This window comes from Marmota marmota, unplaced genomic scaffold (genome assembly GCF_001458135.2).
Source record: "Marmota marmota marmota unplaced genomic scaffold, marMar, whole genome shotgun sequence".
In the NCBI taxonomy this organism is placed as follows: Eukaryota; Metazoa; Chordata; class Mammalia; order Rodentia; family Sciuridae; genus Marmota; species Marmota marmota.
This window is the reverse complement of record NW_026000169.1, coordinates 12,628,620-12,643,695: the sequence shown is the minus strand read 5'-3', so window position 1 is coordinate 12,643,695 and position 15,076 is coordinate 12,628,620. Positions and strand designations below refer to the sequence as shown.

Sequence of the window (15,076 nt, the reverse complement as noted above, 5' to 3'; positions counted from 1 at the left end):
ATATCCTAGAAAGTTTTCAAGAAATAAATCTTACAAAGGAGTTTGTTAAGTTAATCTATATATCCACCAAAAGCAAGAAAGAGTTTTCCACTAATGCTAGCAGAAAAGCCCTGGGATGAAATACCTGAAGCTTTTCTTATTGTGTTCCCATCCCTGAACCAACTAATGGAGACGGAGCTCTCTCACTGCCTGGCTTGTAGTGTCAGTGAATGACTGACATAGTACAGGGACTGACAGTCCTCAAGACAACATGTTTTAGGAGAGATTGGTTCTTTGAAAGAAGTGAATTTAGGCAGACAATCCACAACTTTTAATAGAGTGTGTATGTAAAGAAGTTTGAACATGTGTTGAATTATTTTATCCATTTTAAAGTGGAGATGGGGTGGGGGAAACTGATTTAAAAATTAAACATATGGATATGCATCTATAGCAAGGCTGGACTTATTTATCCAGAGGGCCAACACTGAAGGAAGGAATCTAGGGTAGCTTCTAGACAGTCCAATTTGGGTGACTTGGAGGACAGTGGTGACACTCTTTTTAAAAAGGAGACAAAGAGAAGTAGAGGTGGAAGAGAAGATAATGAGTTCAGTTTGGACATGTTGAATTGTAGAAAATAATAATGGGTTGGAAAAACATAAGTAAAAGTACATTGTACAGTTTTTAAAATACTAGATTCTTTCAACAGATACATGATTTACATAATTGAAAAAACATTTACAGAAGGAAAAGAAAGAAGGGAAAAAAGTATTCAGTGAATTTCTTCTGGCAAAACAAGTTTATTGTATGCTTTACTTGGATAACTGAAGCAGCTCTATTCCACTGTATTTTATGATTATTAAGAATATCTGTTTAAAGAATATAAATTTTCCACTTAAAAATAATTCATACTTATTAGAGGTAATTCAGAAAAGATGGAATAAAACAATATACACCATGTACAACAATGAGTGTATCTGGCTCAGTTCCTCTTCCCTAAAATGTTTTTAGTTGTTATAAATAATATTTGTTATTGTAAAAACCTCTAACAGTACAGAAAAAGAGTTAATATCACTTAAATCTCATTACTTTGAGATAGCCTCTATTTGCATTTTGATTGTTTTCATTCATAAATTTATTTAAATGAGGTTGTATAACTTATGCATACATCTCTGTAAAATTATTGCTTATATGTTTTCCTTGTTTCTCCCTTTATTTCTTAATCCTTTCTACAAAACATCCTAGATTAATGATGTGTATACGTGTATGTATATACACATACACATTATTTTATATGTATGTATATGGTGTGTATGTGTGTATATGTATGTATATGTACATATATATGTGTGTATACACACACACACACAAATACTCTGTCATTATTTAAAATTTTTTTAAGGGCTGGGAATACAGCTTAGTGGTAGAGCACTTGCCTAGAGTACAAAACCCTGGGTTTGATCTCCCAAAAAGAAAAAGAAAAAGGAAAATCAATTTAAATATGAGAATCATATTATATACACTTTTCTATGTCTAGCTTTGCCCCTTAATAGTACCTTGAGAGCCCCCTCCAAGTAAGTTGTCTTAGGTATCATGTAAGAATATCTCTTCTATTTGAGTGTAACTTCCCTAAAAGTCGGGGCGTATTTGTTTCTGTAGCACCTAATGTTGTACCACATATAGCAGAGACCTAGAACGAATAGGCTGAGATTATTCCTATTTTAAAACCAGGCTATTGCAAATATTTGGACTGAACAATTTGCCACAGTACATTTATGCAAAGTACTAAGTGACAGACCCCATGAGATTAAAGTAATATTATTATTTCCATTTCACATATGAAAAAATAAAATGTATAGACCTGAAATTACTTTTCCAAGAGCATAAAACTTGAAGACTACAAGATAATGCACCCTGGTCTTACAAATTCCAACCAAATGTATTATTCCTTGTGTTTTGTAAAGTAAATGGCAATTCAGACAAGATGAACATGTCCAACACATATCAGAGAGTCATTTGATCTTGAGAACTCATACTATGATCTTTGCCTGGACTTTGCATACATTGCTCATGGTCACAGTTTCCCCTTTAGAGTTTTCTAGGTTGTATAGTAGACATGAATTTTCACATGTTCTTTAGAGAAGAGACAAGTAAAGACACAATGAGGTTATTTTATCAGATGATATGCAAGAAGTCAATAAAGAGATGCCACAGAGAAATTAGGACTACCAATTCTCAGGCTAGAATTTTGTCTCCCACCGAAACCTGATTTCAAAAAACACCCAGAGTTTAGGTTCTGTTATAAAAGTGAATCTCAGCACTTGTACTTGGTTCATTTATGACTTTCAGGAGAAGAAAAGGAGGAAATGTGGTGTGGTGTTTCTATGCAGTGGGTGCATAGCTGGGGATGCGGAGCCAAGCTGTGGTTCTCCTGAGCAGGGTGTGTTGCACAGATGACCTGCACCAGAATGTCCAGGAGAGCCATGGAAAGGCATAGCATGGGTGCATCCACTGAATCAGAATCTGGGAGCTGGGGCTGGAATTTGGGGGATGAAGTCTGGGATGGACTTTTAATAAGCATGCCAGATCACTTTTGCGAATACCACAGGACCCTCTTATGCATCTTGGCTTATGGGAAAAGGGACTACTTTTAAATAACTTACCCAAAACTGGGCTCTTGGGAAGTTACTTAAAATCCCTGATTCTCAGTTTCTACATCTACAAAATGGGAATAATTGCATTTATGAACATATAGGGCTATGATAAGAATTAAAAGTAATATATGTAAATATTCTGGCTCTTAATGATTATTAACTATTAATGGTATGAAGATCAAACTAATCATGAGAGAGAGGGTTTAGGAGGATATTTCAGAGAACATGAATCTGATGAACTTTATGTAGCCTTCAGTTTGCAAAATATTTTGATGTAAGAAGGTTAGGAAATATGATAGGCAGTGACTAAACTCAAATAAAGGTCAAGATTTTAACAGATTCTGAGAATCACCATTCTTCAGAAGCAACCAAATAGGTACCCACATAGGATACAGACCCAGGCAAAGGCATGGAGCAGAGATGGGCACTTGTGAAATACATGCAGATGGGTGGTACTATTTAGACACTGGTGATAAAACTATCAAACTATGTTGAGTCAGTTGCCAAATGGTGAAACAGTGATGCCAAGAAAAACTGGAAAACAGCAACACAAATATAGACCTTTAGAGAATATTAGAATGTGCCAAGTTAGAAGAATACAGAGCTTTGTAAATTATGCCATGTAAATGCATGTGATGGAAAAATTAATACATTTTTTTTTATAAAAGTAAAACAAACAAAAAATCAAATCAATACAAAGTGGGAAATTTGTATCAGAAATATTTCGTAGATTTGATTAGCGATAAGTCACAATCTCTCTTAGCTTTAGAAACCTCAACTGTGAAAAGAACAAGGAATTGCCTCACAAGCTCTGTTTCAGTGGGAAAATTCCTTGATCTTTCATTAACATAATAAGATGCTGGCTTTAGCCTAAGTTGGTCTAAGTTCCATCTGAATTAGGAACCTTAACAAAATAGCATTTCCATTAGTAGACTTTCTGTGTTGTGCATCTTGCCTTATGTAATGTTATGCATTGTTCCTTCATTCAAAGACAAGTTATTAGTGGGAGGAAAATAACAGTTACCATTTATTAAGTGCTTAGCTAGAGCTAAGCACTCAATCAAATCCTTTACAAATTTGGACCTCACAAGAATTCTGGAAGGTAAATAACTATTATGATGCCTATTTTTTCTTAGGAGAAAACAGAAGAGCAGATTCAGAATCAACAAGCTGGTTGTAGACAGGACCCCATGCCTTAGTCTATGTACCAGTTGCCATGTTGAGAGGGATAAGAGGCACTCCCTGTTGGGGGTGAATTTAGAAAGGAGCTTTTTATTCTGTAGATGATAGAGGAGTGCTCCTTGGGTTAGATTCTGTTTTATATTCACTCCTGAGTATGTTCCACTTTCTATTCCTGGAATCATCTCCTCAGAGACCCAAACACTGACATTACAGCCACAAAATGAGCCATCTGTCACTGGGCATTTTGGCTACAAGCTTTATTTTGAATCCAGAAGGAGAGAAAAGGAACTGACAGAGATTTTGCAGGGTGAAGTCCAGGGCAAAGGTCTGAAGGACACCACTTATGAAGGAAACCTCTCAATGCTTCTCTGAGGGCTCTGGGCGTGCCTATTCCCCAGGCTGATTTTAGTGATCCTGGAAATGTTATCAGAAAAAGATTCCTTTACTGTTGTACTGCTCCATTTTTGTTATCTAGAATCAAAGATAACTTACCTAATGATATGGAGGAGAAAGGAACAAAATATTTAAATGATTAATATTAAAGAGAATTTAATTAAACTCTATGGCAAAGACTACATAGAAATGCTCTTCACTTTGAAAAATCTATAAAATTAGGCTTTTGAAAAATATTCTCCAACTTTACTAGAAGCAAAATTTTCTGCTTTGATTAAAGTTCCTCATTTTAAAATAGTCTGAAAATTTATGAGGCTGGCATTTTAGTTTAGCAAGATGAGATAGGGCAACATTTGTAGTTTTAGCTGAATGCAGTAAATAAGGAAGAAGAGTTTATTTTACTTGTATGAATAATTAACTAAAATAAGAAATACATATTCAATGACCAGACAAAATAACTTCCTGAAATTGGTCTCTGAGATAGGCTTGAGTCTCTAGGACTGAGGGGTTGTACTTCCCAGGAAACTAGGTGGGAACAACTTTTGTTCCAGTCATGCAGGGAAAAGCACCTCAAAATTGTTATTTTCAATTTCTCAGCTTTCAATAATAAGCCTGGAAATTTCCCATGTATAAACCTTAGCTCATCTTAACTTTGTAGGTTTTGGTATGTGGGTGATAACGTAGGCTTCAATCAGGGATGTCTGCCTGGGACCTGGCAACATCACAATCATCATCACTCCTGGGCAGATACTTCACAAGTCATTTTAACATCTGCTGGTATCTTGTTACCTACCTAGGAAAGCACATAATCTAAGACATATAATGTTGACCCAAATATAAAGGATACACAAGCCTATTTTAAATAACTCATTCAGTAAAATAAATAAGTATGTATATTCTTTTATTCATACGTGAAAGAATAAAATACAAAAGTGGATGGGCAAACAAAGGGAATTCATAAGAGTTACAAATTTAGAGGGCAGAGCCAAACAGCAGCTGAGCAAGATCCTCCAGTGATGGTCTCCCCATGTGCTCACTGAGTTGAACAGCTATTCATGCACCAAACTATTTTCATAAGAGCTAAAGAAGCCAGGTAAGAGACTATAGTGCCTGCTTCTAGTATTAACAAAACAAAAAGATAATTGACAAAGGCAGGAAGGGAGGAGTTGCCCATGATATTCCTCCCCCAACTCCAAGCAGCCCAGCTCAGAGTAAGACTACTCTCTCTTGGGTGGGAGACAAAATTAAGTCTAGGCCTTAGACTTGAAGCCCAGTACCAGCCCACCAGAGTGAAACTCAGTGCTGGGTAAACCCTACAACCTCTATCCCTAGAGAACACTCATGGATTAAGCTACTGGAACAGCATTAGGCCAGGTGGCTGGCTCCCTCCTAATCTTCCCCCAACATTGGTCAGCAGAGCAGGGAGCAAGACTCCAGTACAAGGGAGCAGGACAGAATAGCTAGCACAGAGTTTTGTTTTAGAGCCCAATTCCAGGCCTGGTATGGTAAGACCCAGCATTCGGTAGAAACTGAAGGCCCTGTACTTAGGCTAGAGCTCACAAGCCCAGCCTCTAGACTAACAGGCATCAGGTGGAGACATGCATGTTGGTGTGACAGATTCAAGTTTCAGCCTGCATCAGTTTTAGAGTTGGAGAGGACCTAGATACACCTGACCTCCTCCTGAGACTGTGCCCCTGTAGCTGTGAAACTCAGGTGTAAAAACCTAGCTTAGTGTCAGCTTTGGTAGCTGTGGAATTGTCCCAGCCATCTCTCCCCTAAGTTTGGGTAACATAGCCCTCACCAAGTCAGTGCTCACAGATAGGTCTCTAGAGCTACCCTGGCACCAGGCAGAGAAAATTGTACCCCAAAAATAGTGACTTGTGTTTTGGCCTGTACCATTAACAGCTGTAGTATGGGCCTTGGTTCACCCCAAAGGTTGTACAGGTGCTTATAGCTATAAGACACAGGCATGACCCAGCGTAGCATCAGCCTAGGTGGCTAAGGGAATGCTTTCCCCAACCCTAGCCTGACTTTGGGCAGCCTTTCATCATGCAAGACCCCAATTGCTGCATATAAGACATGGTAGTAAGCATGAGAACTCACTGTTTCACTGATAAACCTAACACTGGAAAGATCCTAATGGTTTCCATCTCTAGGCCTGCTTGTGGATGAAGCATTTGGAATAGCATCAGTGTCAGGGGAAGATATATCCACTTCACCTCAGTCTATTGGAGTTTTATATTCCAGCTAGAATTACCTGTAACCAATTGTTAGCAGTCTTGTGTTTCAAGTTCAGCTTGGCAATAGGCAACTCATAACTGCCTGGACCTTGGTCCTGTCCCAGTGTTGTGCTGGTCTTGGTGGGCTGTGGGCTCAGGATATGACATAGTTTGGAGCCCTTGGTGACATAAGTATGACATAGGAGCCTGAGAGTGGTTCATCTATAATCATTGGGCCCAGAGATTGGAAAAATATCTCAGTGTGTGAAAACAGGCTTGTAACTATGGATGATATAGCTAGGCCTATCCAGAACCTAGGAAGAGTCTTGTGGGGACAATCCACTCTTAGTAGGTGGTCTCCTGCTTCTTTATGAACACCATGCCAGCAGTGTATTTGGGCAAACTTGGGCTTGAATTGCCCTCTAGCACTGAAATAGTGACAGCACACCAGTGGCAGACTCACAGCAAATTCTGGAGGTGGGTATTATTCATTACTGAAATAGGTGCTAGGAAAATAAGCAGCCTGCTTAGAGTTTCTATAAAGACAGACACCAAAAATGCCAGATTAGGAAAACTAGAATGATTACCTAATCCTTCAATGCTCAGATGATGTTGCATGCCAACAAGCACCAAGAGCTTTCAGGACGTCATCACCTTAGCGAATAGTCAAAAGAGGTACCAGAAGCTGACTAAATAGTAATCAGAATGGAAGTACTTGCAGATAATTTAAAATAGCTGTTTCAGGAAACTCAATAACTTAAAACAGCAAAACATTTCAATAATTTAATGGAGAAATTTAATGAAGAGATTGAAGCAGTTAAAAAATCAAAGTATTAAGCTGAAAAAACACTTAATGAAATTGAAAATCTGATAGAAGGTATCAACAACAAGGTAGATCAAACAGAAAAAACAATCAATGAGTTTGAAAACAGGCTATTTGAAATTTTATAGTCAGAGAAAAAAGAATGAAGAAGAGTGAAGAAACTTATGGGAATTTGAGAACATTGTTAAAAGAACAAATAGTTGAGAATGCCAAAGGGGTAGAATGTTTATTCAAGGAAATAACAACAGAAAACTTCTCAGATACAAACAACCAGGTGCAGGAAGGTCAAAGGTCACCAGTCAAATTTAACTAAACTTTCTTCCCCAATATATCTCATAATCAAGCTTTAAAAGATGAAAGATAAGGAGGAGATTCTCAAGTTTGCAAGAGAAAAGAAATAACAAACAGGCATGTCCTGATTTGACTCATAGTAGACTTCTGAGTAGAAATCTTATAAGCCAGGAAAAAGTGGATTGAGACTTCTACTAGTAGAGTGAATGAAACTGTCAGTTGTGAATATTTTACCCAGCAAAAGTATCATTCGGAAATGAAGCATGAAGCAGAGATAAAGACATTCCCAGATAAACAAAAACTGATAGAACATATCTCCACCAGATCTGTTGCACAAGAAATTCTAAGGGAAGTTTTTTTTTTTTTTCCTTCTTTCTTCTTTTTTGGTACTGGGGATTAAACAGTTTCATACCTTTTTAATATTTTATTTTGAGACAGGTCTCATTAAGTTGTTTAGGGCCTCACTAAGTTGCTGAGGCTGATCTTGAACTTGTGATCCTTATGCTTCAACCTCCCAAGTTGCTCTGGTTACAGGTATGCACCACTATGACCAGCTAGAGGAAGTTTTCAAACTGAAAAAAAGTGACATTAATAAGTAAGAAGAAAATATGAAAAGTATAGAACTCAAACTCACTGGTGAGAGTAAGTATACAAACAATTTCAGAATGCTTTAATATTGTAAGCATTGTGCATGAACCATTCACATCTTCAGTATGAACACTAAAAGAATTAAAATAATAAGTATACTAATATTTTAAGAGATCAATAATATAGAAAGATGTAAAATGAAATGTCTAAAATTCAAAATGTGGCAGAATGGAGTGAGTGCAAGTGCAGAGTTTTCTTTTCCTTTCTTCTTTTTGATTCGAGGGATTGAGCTCAGTGGTGCTTAACCACTGAGCCACATCCCTAGACCTTTTTATATTTTGAGACAGGCTCTCACTGAGTAGCTTTCGGAACTCGCTAGGTTGCTGAGTCTGGCTTTGAACTTGCAATTCTCCTGCCTCAGTTGACCAAACTTCTGGAATTACAGGTGTGTGCTGCCACTGTGCCTGGCCAGAGTTTTCTTAATAGTGGATTTCTCTTGTTCTTTTGTTTGTTTCTGTAACTACCATTATGATTATGTTAAGTTGCTATCATTTCAAAATAGCTTGTGGTAATCAAAAGATGTTTTTGTAAGCCTTGTAGTACACATAAAGCAAAAACCTATAATAAATAAACCACAATAAATAAGCAGGGAATTCAAAACACACTACCAGAGCAAATCACTAAGCCAAAAAAGATGACTGTAATAGAGGGAGAAAGGAAGGAAGGAAGGAAGGAAGGAAAGAAGGAAGAACTTACAACAAAACTAGAGAACAGGTTTCATAATGGCAGCAGTAAGATCTTACCTATTGATTATTACTTTTAATGTAAATGGATTAAGTTCTTCATTTAAAAGATGTAGAGTAACTGAATGGCTTAAAACAAAACAAAACAAACAAACAAACAAAAAAACAAGACCCAACTATATTGCCTACAAGAAACTCATTTCACCTATAAGGACACATATAGACACACATAGTAAAGGCATCAGTTAGAGACATGTAAAGGGCTGGAATAAGATATTCCATGCAAATGGAATCTAAAAGAACGCAGGAGTAACTATATTTATTTCAGATAAATAAATTTTAAATGAAAAAGTAAAAAAGATAAGGGAATCACTATATAATGATATAGGGGTCAATTTAGCAAGAAGAAATAGAATTTTAAATATATATGCACATGATATCAGAGCTCCCAAATACATAAAGTAAGAATTTATAGACCCAAAAGGAGAAGTAAACTTTAATACAATAGTTTTATAAAATAATCATAAAGTGAAGAGATAGCCTCCAGCTGAGAAGAAATATTTGCAAACTGATTAGGGCTTGATATCCAGAATGTATAAGGAACTTCAAAAACTTGAGGGAAAAAAATCTGATTTAAAAATGTGCAATAGCTGGGAACAGTGGTGTCTGCCTCTAATCCCAGTGGATTGGGAGGCTGAGACAGGAGGATCCTGGCTTCAAAGGCAACTTCAGCAAAGGTGAGGTGCTTAGCAACTTATGGAGACCCTGTCTCTAAATAAAATACACAATAGGGCTGAGAATGTGGCTCATTGGTTGAGTGCCCCTGAGTTCAATCCCTGGTACCAAAAAAAGTGCAATAGGCAAGAAGTAAAATCAAGAATCAATAAATGGGATGATATCAAACTAAAAAGCTTTTTGCAAAGGAAACAATCAAGAATGTGAAGAAAGAGAAATGGGAGAAAATCTTTACCATCTGCACCTCAGATACATCATTAATCTCCAGGATATGCAATCTGTATTTGGGGTAAAATTGGGAGTTCATAACCAACTTGAATCTAATGTATGAAATATGATATGTCAAGAGCTTTATAATGTTTTGAACAACCAATAAAAAAAAAGAACTCAAAAAACTTAACACCCAAAATACAAATAACCCAATCAATAAACAGACATTGCATGGAAGAAATACAAATGGTCAACAAATAGATGAAAAAATGTCCAACATCACTCGCAATTAGAGAAATGCAAATTAAAACTACACTGAGATTTCATCTCACTCCATTCAGAATGGCAATTACCAAGAATACAAGTACAATAAATGTTGGCAAGGATGTGGGGTAAAAGGTACACTCATACATGTTGGTGGTACTGCAATTTGGTGCTATTACTATGAAAAACAGTTTGGAGATTCCTCAGAAAACTTGGAATGGAACCACCATTTGACCCAGCTATCCTAGTCCTTGGTTTATACCCAAAGGACTTAAAATCAGTATACTACAGCGATGCTACCACATCAATGTTTATAGCAGCTCAATTCACACTATCTAAACTATGGGACCAGGTAGGTGCCCTTCAACAGATGAATGGGTAAAGAAAATGTGATACATATAAACTATGGAATATTACCCAGCCATAAAGAAGAATGAAATTATGGCATTTGCCAGTAAAATGGATGGACCTGGAGACTATCATGCTAAGTGAAATTACCCAATCCCCCCCAAACAAAAGCCAAATATACTCTCTGATATATGGATGCTGACTCACAACAGGCTTGGGGGTGGGAAGGCAGGAAGATTGGGGGGAAGAGAACAAAATCATAAAATGTATATACTAATGGGGTACCATTTCATGTTTTAATACATGGATGCATTGAATAATGGCTAAATCAGATTAAACAAAATCTCCTGGAACATTTATCACTTCTCTACAGTGAAAATGTTCATAACCCTTTCTTCTAGCTTTTTGAAATGTGCATTATTGTTATTTTTAGTCACCCTACTGTGCAATAATAGCAAACCAGACCTTCTTGTTCCTATCTTACTGTGACTTAGAACCTGCTGGTCAACCTTCCCTACCCTTCTAACCCCCTGCTCTCTCTGGTCTCTGGTCACTACCATGCTACTTTGAACTTCTATGGTGCCACATTCGTGAGATCACGTGGTACTTGTCTTTCTGTGCCTGGCTTATTTCACATCGCATAATGATCTCCAGTTCCATTATGTTGTCACAAATGACAGGATTTCATCCTTTTCATAGCCGAATGTATCCATTATGTGCATGTACTGCATTTTCTTTATCCATTCATTCACACAAATGCTTAGGTTGTTTCCATTTCTGGGCGGCTGCAGTGAACATGGGCGTGCCGATGTCTCTTTGGCATACCAATGTCTCTTTGGCATACTAATTTCAAGTCCTGTGAATACCAGTAGTGGGATTGCTGGATCATTTGGTACTTCTATTTTCAACTTTTTGAGGAACCTCTGTACTGTTTTCCATAATGACTGAACTACTTTACATTCCCAAAAATAGTGTGCAAGGGTTCCCTTTCTTCACATCCTAACAAGCACTTGTCTTTTTGATGTTAGCCATTCTTACTGGGGTGAGGTGATATCTAATTGTGATTTTAAATTGCATTTCCCTGATGATTAGTGATGGTGAACATTTTTTTGCATGCACCTGTTGCCCATCTTTATGTTTTCCTTTGAGAAGTGTCTGTCTATATCTAGTGCACATTTTTAAAAATGTTTTTATGTGTTCTTTTTAATTGTATATGACCATAGAATGTATTTTGACATATTATACATATGTGGAGTATAACTTCCATTTTTTTATTGTACATGGTGTGGAGTTACACTGGTTATGTATTCACATAGGAACATAGGAAAGTTATGTCCAATTCATTCTACTATATTCTTCATTCCCATCTCCCTTCTCCTACCCCCAATCTTTCTTCCTTCCCACCCCCAAACCTGTTGTGGGTTAGCTTCCACATATCAGCTAAAACTTTTGACCTTTGGTTTTTTGGTACTGGCTTATTTCACTCAGCATGATAGTCTCCAGGTCCATCCATTTACTTGCAAATGTCATAAAGTCATTCTTGTTTGTGGCTGAGTAATACTCGTGTGTGTGTGTGTGTGTGTATAAAACCACATTTTCTTTATCCATTCTCCTGGTGAAGGGCACCTAAGTTGGTTTCATAGTTTAGCTATTTTGTATTGAGCTGCTATAAATATGGGTGTGGCTGTGTCATTGCAGTATGCTGATTTAAAATCTTTTGTGAGATAACTGGGTCAAATTATGGTTTCATTCCAGATTTTCTGAGGAATCTATATTCTGCTTTCCAGAGTGGTTGTACCAGTTTGCAGTCCCACCAGCAAGGTATGAGTGTGCCTTTTCCCCTGTATACTTGCCAACATTTATGGTTACTTATATTCATGATAATTGCCATTCTGACTAGAGAGGAAATCTCAGTGTAATTTTAATTTGCATTTCTCTAATTGCCAGAAATATTGAACATTTTTTTCATATGTTTGTTGACCATTTGTAGTTCTTCTTCTGAGGAGTTTCTTCTTCCAGTTTATTTGCCCATTTATCGATTGGTTATCATTATTTGTATTAATTCTCCTGGCTAGGTGTGGTAGGCAGAATTCTAAGTGGTCCCTAAGATTCCATGTTCCCGAATCCCTATAACATGTGAATGTGTTGTGTTATAGAGCACAGTCAGCCTTTTAAATTAAGTGTGTGCAGGTAGGTCTAATCTAATTACAGGAGCCCTTGGAGGCAGAGAGATTTCTCCTGTTGGTGGCAGAAGAGAAAGGCATAGAGCTTCCAGGCAGGAGAAGGATTTCATTTGCTGCTATTGGCTTAAAGACAGAGGAGAACACATGATGAGAAATGAGGGTGGTCTCTAGGAACTGAGAGTGGCCTTTGGCTGACAGCCAGTGAGGAAATGGAGAGCTGGGTCCTGCACTTAAAGGAACTGGATTCTACAACAATCTGAGTGCACTTGGCAGCAGATTCTTTCCTAGATCCTCCAGATAAGAGCTGAGACCAGCTGACACTTGTATGCTAAGTGGAAACCCAGCCAAGACCACCAGACTTCTGTTCTACAGAACTGGGGGGAAATAAATGGATGTTGTCGTAAGCTGCAAAGCTTGTGGAAGTTTGTCACACAAGGATAAATATGCTATCTGTCTTGTCCATGCATATGGAACTTCTGGAATAAATAAACCCCATCAAAGCTTTTATTACAAATTTTCACTATCCCGTGGATTTATGTTTTGTTCCACTTGTCCATGTGCATACATTCTAGTTTGTTGGACCCAGGAATATGGAATATGGTTGGAATGTTACTGCTGATAATCACGTATCAGCTGGTATAGGATTTAGCTCCATGAATGCTGAAGTGCCACTCATCAGATGCTCTGTGCAGTGAAATCACTCCAGACAAGTAAGATTTACCTCAACTGTCACTCACTCCTCACAATTCTTTTCATTTAGTGGGATAAACAAAAATGCATCACGGCTTGTTAAGACTGCATGTTGCAGATGGAAAAAAAAATCCTTTGATTCTAGCATCAGCCAAATTTTCAAAAGGTTACTGAGGAATGTAGCATTAGTTGCTAATACACTTAGACAAATGTTAGGGAGATATATGCTCTTACATGAGGGAATTGCCATTTGGATAGTCTTGGTGTTTTGAAGAGGCAAAGCAGACTAAATCTGGAAGGTTGTCTCACCCTCCCTGTGGAACTGGGACTCTGAAGTAGCTCCTGATCATACCTTTGAAAAACAATATAGAACAGGAAAAACAGTCTACTTTATGGTTTAATTTTTTAAATTTCCTGGTTATAGGTGTGCAAATAGGGACATCAGGGTAATAGGTTGGCATTACCCGTAAATGTGCTCAGAAGGGCGCAGCCTCCATCCACTGTGTATAACCAAGTAGGACCAATCATGAGCTGCTTTTTTTTTTAACTAGAAAATAAATATGTTATTATCTCTAAAATAAGGAAGATGGGTCATCATGAGAATTAAATGGCAAGTATATTGAGAACCGTTAGCATTGTGCCTTGCAGTTGTAAGTGCTCCATGGAGCTGCTTATTTTTTTGCTTCTCTGGAGAAGGCATGGAATCTGCGAGCACACAGATTCACTTCTATTAGGGCTCTTGCTTCTTAAGATTCATTTCCTTTTGCTTCCACTCAGCAATGGTGGAACAGCTCCAGGGTTTCAGGACCCTCTGAAGCTGGAGGCTTGTTAACAGAGTTAAAATGTGCCAACTGCTTTCAAATACAGCACATCTCAAGAGCAGTGCTGAGAAGTGATCCTGATAAGTTTGTGTCAATCCATACACATAATCTTATATTTGAACATACTCCATTTTCAAGTCTGTTTTACCCTCTGTAGCTCTTTCTACTTCTAGGAGACTACATCAGTTATAAAACAGGCACTGTGGAGAAGTGCAGAATTATATGGCAAGGTTTTGTGGATAACTAAGACCCGTATAAAATTTTATAGTTTATAAATGCTTCCTTAGCAATAATCAGAACAGCCTTTGAAAGTTATAATTCAACACCATCATTATCTCCATTATGTGAATGATGACATTAAGATTCAGAAAGGCAGAGTGAGCTGCCTGAAGTCATTCTTTAAGTTCTTTAAGTTTTCTATTTTTCTAAGTAAGAATATAGGGTAACTGACTCCCAGGGAATTTGTAAAAATATTTTTTTAGATGTAGATGGACTTAATACCTTTATTTTATCTATTTATTTTTTTATTTTTAAAAATTATTTTTTAGTTGTAGTTGGACACAATACTTTTATTTTATTTATTTATTTTTATGTGGTGCTGAGGATTGAACCCAGGGTCTCGCACTTGCGAGGTGAGCACTCAAGGACTGAACCCAATGCCTCACAAGTGCTAGGCGAGTGCTCTGCCACTGAGCCACAACCGCAGCCCTCCAGGGAAATTTTCATATACTTAATCAGGAGAAAGTGGATTCGTTCTTTTATGCTACTAAGAGACCAACTTAGAGATTATCACTAATGAAATGATTTATAGCCATCTAAATTCATTTTCAAGACAGGTACATTAAGAAATAAAAACATCACACCTTTAACATGTTTTGCGGTGAGAGTGTAATTGAGGAATCATTGACTTATTTGTGGCATTTGGGAAGAAGGTGGAACCCTGCTGCAGGTTTCCT

The 15,076-nt window shown here is 37.4% G+C and overlaps 1 protein-coding gene across 11 annotated transcripts in view; it reads left to right on the top strand.

Annotated features, from left to right (window-relative positions):
* Lmntd1 (lamin tail domain containing 1) overlaps positions 1 to 15,076 on the top strand; it is a 319,597-nt gene that overhangs the window by 43,263 nt on the left and 261,258 nt on the right. For 8 of the 11 annotated variants that reach the window (XM_048787329.1, XM_048787330.1, XM_048787334.1 and 5 more), the window contains one exon: positions 12,182 to 12,247. The exons of the other annotated variants lie outside the window; for them this stretch is intronic. The gene's annotated coding sequence lies outside the window, so the exon portion shown is untranslated. The remainder of the gene's footprint in view (positions 1 to 12,181; positions 12,248 to 15,076) is intronic. 11 annotated transcript variants of the gene reach the window in all.